The sequence below is a fragment of the Piliocolobus tephrosceles genome, chromosome 7, assembly GCF_002776525.5.
Source record: "Piliocolobus tephrosceles isolate RC106 chromosome 7, ASM277652v3, whole genome shotgun sequence".
Classification (NCBI taxonomy): Eukaryota; Metazoa; Chordata; class Mammalia; order Primates; family Cercopithecidae; genus Piliocolobus; species Piliocolobus tephrosceles.
In genome coordinates, this window is record NC_045440.1 from 70914234 (window position 1) to 70921094 (window position 6861).

Here is a 6861-nt window from a genome sequence, read left to right on the forward strand (position 1 = left end):
TCTCACCCCTGCTCAGAGCCACCTCACGAACAGAAATGTTCACTTCATGGGAAGAGCTCCGTCTTGGTGGAAGAGAGAGATGAAAGGATGAGGAATGAGGGAAAATAAGAAGAAGTTAAATACTCGCCTTTCTCTTACACTAGGAAAAGGGGTCATCTTTCCTGGCAAGTGAGGGAGAGAGGGCCAATTCCAAACATGGAGTGTTGAGAATTACTTCTGGGTATGTCCAGCAGAGGGCGCGCTGGTATAGGTAGAAAGAACAGCAGAGTCAGCCACTCCTGGGGAAAATCCGGAGGTTTAACTTGGTTGCCTGGCTAGCTCCAGAACTGGTATACAGGGACTTGGGACAACATTCTGAATGGAAGCCCGAAGGAATTCAAAGGTATGCTTACATAGGAGGAGATGGCGTGCAATTGCCCAGAGAAATCCTTGTAGCTTCAACAGCCCTTCCCAAGAAGCCACCCCTTAGAACAGTCACCAAAAATACGTAAAATATTTCCAGCTATGAAGAATTCTTTTAGGCGGCGCCGTGACGCGCCTCGGGAACGGTCCTCGGGCGCGCGCCGCTCTCTAACCCTCGGGCCTCAGAAGTCGGTGCCAGTGACTGGAGGAGGCGGCGGCGGCGGCGGCGAGCGGGTCCTTGTGGGCTAGAAGAATCCTGCAAAAATGTCTCTCTATCCATCTCTTGAAGACTTGAAGGTAGACAATGTAATTCAGGCTCAAACTGCTTTTTCTGCAAACCCTGCCAACCCAGCAATTTTGTCAGAAGCTGCCGCTCCTATCTCTCAAGATGGAAATCTCTATCCCAAACTATAACCGGAGCTCTCTCAATACATGGGTCTGAGTTGAAATGAAGAAGAAATACATGCAAATATGGCCGTGGTTTCTGGTGCATCAATTCAGAGGCAGTTGGTAGCAAGACCTTCCGGTATGATCTGTATGGTGGCTCCTGTAACTGATAATGATGCTGGAATTCGGAGAGCAGAAATTAAGCAAGGGATTCGCGAAGTCATTCTGTGTAAGGATCAAGATGGAAAAATTGGACTCAGGCTCAAATCAATAGATAATGATATATTTGTTCAGCTAGTCCAGGCTAATTCTCCAGCCTCATTGGTTGGTCTGAGATTTGGGGACCAAGTACTCCAGATCAGTGGTGAAAACTGCAGGGTGGAGCTCCAATAAAGTGCACAACGTGCTCAAACAGGTTTTTGGAGAGGAGATTACCATGACATGACAATACGTGACAGGCCCTTTGAACGGACGATTACCCTGCATAAGGATAGCACTGGACATGTTGGTTTTACCTTAAAAATGGAAAAATAGGCTGGGCGCGGTTGCTCACGCCTGTAATCCCAGCACTTTGGGAGGCCAAGGCGGGTGGATCACGAGGTCAGGAGTTCAAGACCAGCCTGATCAACACGGTGAAACCCCTGTCTCTACTAAAAATACAAAAATTAGCCGGGCATGGTGTCGGGAGCCTGTAATCTCAGCTACTCAGGAGGCTGAGGCAGGAGAATCGCTTAAACCCGGAAGGCGGAGTTTGCAGTGACTGGAGATGAGGCCACTGCACCGCACTCCAACCTGGGCAACAGAGTGAGACTGCGTCTCAAAAAAAAAAAAAAAAAGATTATCTGAGCATGGTGGCCAGCGCCTGGTTACTTGGGAGGCTGAGGCAGGAGAATCGCTTGAACCTGAGAGGTGGACGTTGCAGTGAACCAAGATCTCACCATTGCACTCCTGCCTGGGTGAAAAGAGGAAGACGCCGTCTCAAAAAAAAAAAGAAAAAAGAAAAAAAGAAAAGGAAAAATAACATCCACAGTGAAAAATAGCTCTGCAGCTAGAAATGGTCTTCTCACAGAACATAACATCTATGAAATCAACAGACAGAATGTCATCGGATTGAAGAACTCTCAAACTGCAGACATACTGTCAACATATGAGACTGTAGTTACTACTATGATCATGCCTCCTCTTATCTTTGAACTATTTATTTATTTATTTATTTATTGGCAGAGCCCCACTCTGTCACCCAGGCTGGAGTGCAATGGTGTAATCTTGGCTCACTGCAACCTCCGTCTCCCGGGTTCAAGGGATTCTTCTGCCTCAGCCCCCCAAGTAGCTGAGATTACAGGCACCTGCCACCACAACTGACTAATTTTTGTATTTTTGGTAGAAACGAGGTTTTGCCATATTGCCTAGGCTGATCTCGAATTCCTGACCTCGTGATCCACCCACCTCAGCCTCCCAAAGTGCTGTGATTACAGGCATAAGCCACCGCACCCAGCCATGAACATATTATTAAGTGGATGGCACCAAGCATTATGAAAAGCCTAATGGATCACGCCATTCCTGAGGTTTAAAATTCACGGCACCATGGAAATGTAGCTCCAGTTTCCTTGTTTGGCAATTTCTGTATTATGCACATGAAGCTTTCCTGGAGCCAGCAAGCATATGCTGCATGAGAACCTTTCTATCTTACATTATGGCTGGGAATCTTACTGTTTCATCTGATACCTTGTTCAGATTTCAAAATAGTTGTAGCCTTATCCTGGTTTAATAGATGTGAAATTTTCAAGAGATTACTGACATTCCTAGAATAGTTTCTCTACTGGAAACCTGATGCTTTTATAAGTCATTGTGATTAGGATGACTGATACAGGCTTAGCTTTGCGTGAGAACCAGTCACCTTTCTCCTAGGTAATGAGTAGTGCTGTTCATATTACTTTAGTTCTATAGCATACTTCCATTTTTAACATGCTACCATAGTACATTTAGAATGATTGCCTTTGAGGCCGGGTGCAGTGGCTCATGCCTGTAATCCCAGCATTTTGGGAGGCCGAAGCAGGGGGATCACCTGAGATCAGGAATTCGAGACCAGCCTGGCCAACATGGTGTAACCCCGTCTGTACTAAAAGTACAAAAATTAGCCAGGTGTGCTGTAATTAGCATGCCTGTAATCCCAGCTACTCGGGAGGTTGAGGCAGGAGAATCATTTGAACCCAGGATGTGGAGGTTGCAGTGAGCCAAGATCACACCACTGAACTCCAGCCTGGGCAACAGAGTGAGACTCCATCTCAAAAAAAAAAAAAAAAAAAGTTGTCAGTACCACTTTGTGAGAAGCAAATCGCTATATATTTAATGTAAAAATTATTATCCTAAACCAGGATAAACTTTTGACTCCCCTTTTGGTCATTTGTGGATTAAGTGGTATAATACTTAATTTTGGCATTTGACTCTTAAGATTATGTAACCTAGCTACTTTGGGATGAACTTAGAATATTTTTCTGGTAATTTGTTTCATTTCCTGATTCCTTTTGCAAACAAAATGGTAGTGCCACTTTATCCCGATTTTTTTCTTCTTTTTGGTTTATGCCTATTCTATTTTAATTAAATATGTATACATAAAATTTTTTGAAAAGAATTATTTTATAAATAATTTTAGCCAGGTACGGTGGCTCATGCCTGTAATCCCAGCACTTTGGGAGGCCGAGGCCGGCGGATCACAAGGTCAGGAGATCGAAACCATCCCAGCTAACATGGTGAAACCCCATATCTACTAAAAATACAAAAAATTAGCCAGATATGGTGGCAGGTGCCTATAGTCCCAGCTACTCAGGAGGCTGAGGCAGGAGAATGGAGTGAACCTGGGAGGCAGAGCTTGCAGTGAGCCAAGATTGGGACCCTGCATTCCAGCCTGGGAGACAGAGCGAGACTCAGTCTCAAAAATAAATAAATAAATAAATATAATAATACTTTTCCCCAACATGTCCCATTATACCATCTTTCCATACTTCAGGCATTCACTTAATAAGCTCATTTTAAGGCCGGGCACGGTGGTTCACACCTGTAATCCCAACACTTTGGGAGGCCAAATCGGGTAGATCACCTGAGGTCAGGAGTTTAAGACCAGCCTGCCAACATGGTGAAACCCCGTCTCTACTAAAAATACAAAAATTAGATGGGTGTGTGGTGGGCATCTGTAATTCCAGCTACTCGAGAGGCTGAGACAGGAGAATCACTTGAACCCAGGAGATGAACTTTGCAGTGAGGCAAGATCAGGAGACTGCACTCCAGTCTGGGCAACAGATCAAAACTCTGTCTCAAAATAAATAAATAAATAAATAAATAAGTTCATTTTAAGTGCCTTTTATGGGCAAGGGAGATGCTAGATGCTGGGGAGATTTGAAAGGTGTGAATCCAGTCTCTGTCTATAGTGAATTTATGATCTAAAAGTGGAGATTAGACATACACAAATTATCATATTCTACAAGCCAGAATGTGGCCAACACCATCAGAGAGGCACAAATAGGTTATAGCAGACAAGGAAAGCTCACATGAAACTGAGAATAATGAAGAAACATTTGAGGTTCAGTGTTTGCCATGCTGCTCCCAAGCCCAGTCGGTATTCTAGGAGAGGTTTCAGGCACCTACAGATGCCCCATGATTAGAGGCATCAATTCCCCTCAGATGTGAAACCCTATAAAAATCATTACCGTTGGCCCTATAGCACTTCCAGACTTGACACTAGAACCTTGTGTGTCTTCAGTCCTCAGTACTACCCTACAAGGTAAACAGTGTTAGTGTCTCATTGCAGATGAAGACACTGAGGGCAGTGGTCATGTGTTAAATGTCGTCATCATCAGGATTTGGACCTACATCTGTACTGAAGTCAAAACTCTGCACTGTTCTCATAACTCCATTCTGTCTCTCTCTTTCTCTCTCTCTCTCTCTCTTTTTTTTTTTTAATAGTCTTGCTGTGTTGCCTAGGCTGGGGTATAGTGGCACCATCTCAGTTTACTGCAACCTCTGACTCCTGGGTTCAAGTGATTCTCCTGCTTTAGTCTCCCAAGTAGCTGGGTACTACAAGCATGCATTACCATGCCCAGCTAATTTTTGTATTTTTAGTTAAGACAGGGTTTCACCATGTTAGTCAGGCTGGTCTCAAACTCCTGAACTCAAGTGATCCACCTGCCTCAGCCTCCCAAGGAGCTGGGATTACAGGCATGAGCCACTGTGTCCATCCCATTCTGTCTCTCTCAAGTGAAATACTTCCTAGTAATTGTATTTCACTAAATGACAGTGTTTTGAAGAAGAAATTAAAAGCCAAAGGAGCAAAGCCTTGGTAAATGATGGGCGTCATAGGGAAGAAGGGAAGAGGTTTTGTTAAGATGGTCCAGCTGGGCGTGGTGGCTCACACCTGTAATCCCAGCACTTTGGGAGGCCAAAGCGGGCAGATCACCTGAGGTTGGGAGTTTGAGACCACCCTGACCAACGTGGAGAAACCCCGTCTCTACTAAAAGTACAAAATTAGCTGGATGTGGTGGCCTGTAATCCCAGCTGCTCTGGAGGCTGAGGCAGGAGAATCACTTGAACGCAGGAGGCGAAGTGAGCCGGAGATTTCAGTGAGCTGGAGATCACACGATTGCACTCCAACCTGGGCAACAAGAGCAAAACTCCGTCTCAAAAAAAAGAAAACATGGTCCTGATGTCACATCCCAGAGGAACACAGCCTTCTCTGTCACTCCTAGGTCTCTTAGGCTACACATTTTTCCTCAGCAAAACCACTAGTTATCAGACCCCTTTGAATATTAATAATAGTAAGTTCAGATGGCCTTAAACGAATGTCTAATACCTTTGTGCTGAAAGTCAAGCGTATGATAGGAAAATGCTGAGCATCTGTTTTCTACAAATCCTGTAGGTGGCACCCACGTACTGGTTTCAACTGAAAGAATGCATTGACCTTTCAGGAATCATACTAGACACAGATGTATCTTACATAATGACTCCTTTTATTCTAAGTAAGAGAGAAAGAATATAGCCTCACTCCCTGTGCTTTCGTCTGAAAATTCTCCCTTTAACAATGCTTGTATCCATCGGGAGCAGACCTAACCCATGCCACCGCAGGAGAAGTGCCAGCTCCCAGCACCTCTCTAAGGCCAAACAGCCATGTGACCTGAGCAGGCTCTCAAGACTCTTAGGGTCCCTGCTTTCTCATCTAGAAAATAAGAAGGATGAGGCCAGGCACGATGGCTCACGCCTGTAATCCCAGCACTTTGGGAGGTCGAGGCGGATGGATCCCTTGAGGTCAGGAGTTTGAGACCAGCCAGGGCAATGTGACAAAACCCCGTCTCTGGTAAAAACGCAAGAAAAATTAGCCAGGCATAGTGGCGTGCGCCTGTAATCCCAGCTACTCAGGAGGCTGAGGCATAAGAATTGCTTGAACCTGGGTTGAGGAGGCTGCAGTTGAGCCAAGATCGCACCACTGCACTCCAGCCTGGGTGACAGAGCAAGAATCTAACAAAAATAATAAAGTCCCTTCTAACTCATCAATTTTACTTTGTTCTCCCCCAAAGGGAATCCTGAATGGTCCCTTAGTAAAAGGAAAGAATCTGTGAAATCAGAGTTGAAAGGGACTATAAGGGGAATCCAGCTCAAAAAGCCATTCCACTCTTGGAAATTTTCTGCCATGTCTCTCCCAGAAAGTCGTGGTCCTCTGGGAGTCATCAGTTCATTACATCACACAACAACCCTTACTCTGTGGGCTTCCAATCCTTGGCCCTAATCCTACACCCTCAGGTAAGCCTCACCCCTGCTCCAAGGGCTACTTTCTATATTCACACACTTAAGCACACACACACCCAGTCTGTCTTTGTCCCTTTAAACTCTACTACCTAGAAGTGAGTGAAACGCTTCAGGTAAAGTTTAACTAAAGTGGAGTAGAACAGAACCGTCAACTTCCTTGTTCAAAATACTGTACTTTCATTTCACATTATTAATAAACTCCTAAACAACTCAAACCAACTAAAACCACTTCAGCTACATGATCCAATACGGTAGTCACCAATCACATGTGATTATTGG

At 44.8% G+C, this 6861-nt stretch overlaps 1 pseudogene; it reads left to right on the forward strand.

The window, feature by feature from the left end:
- The first annotated feature begins 657 nt into the window (after window positions 1–657).
- Window positions 658–2360, forward strand: LOC111549278 (annotated as a pseudogene).
- Window positions 2361–6861: the final 4501 nt, after the last annotated feature.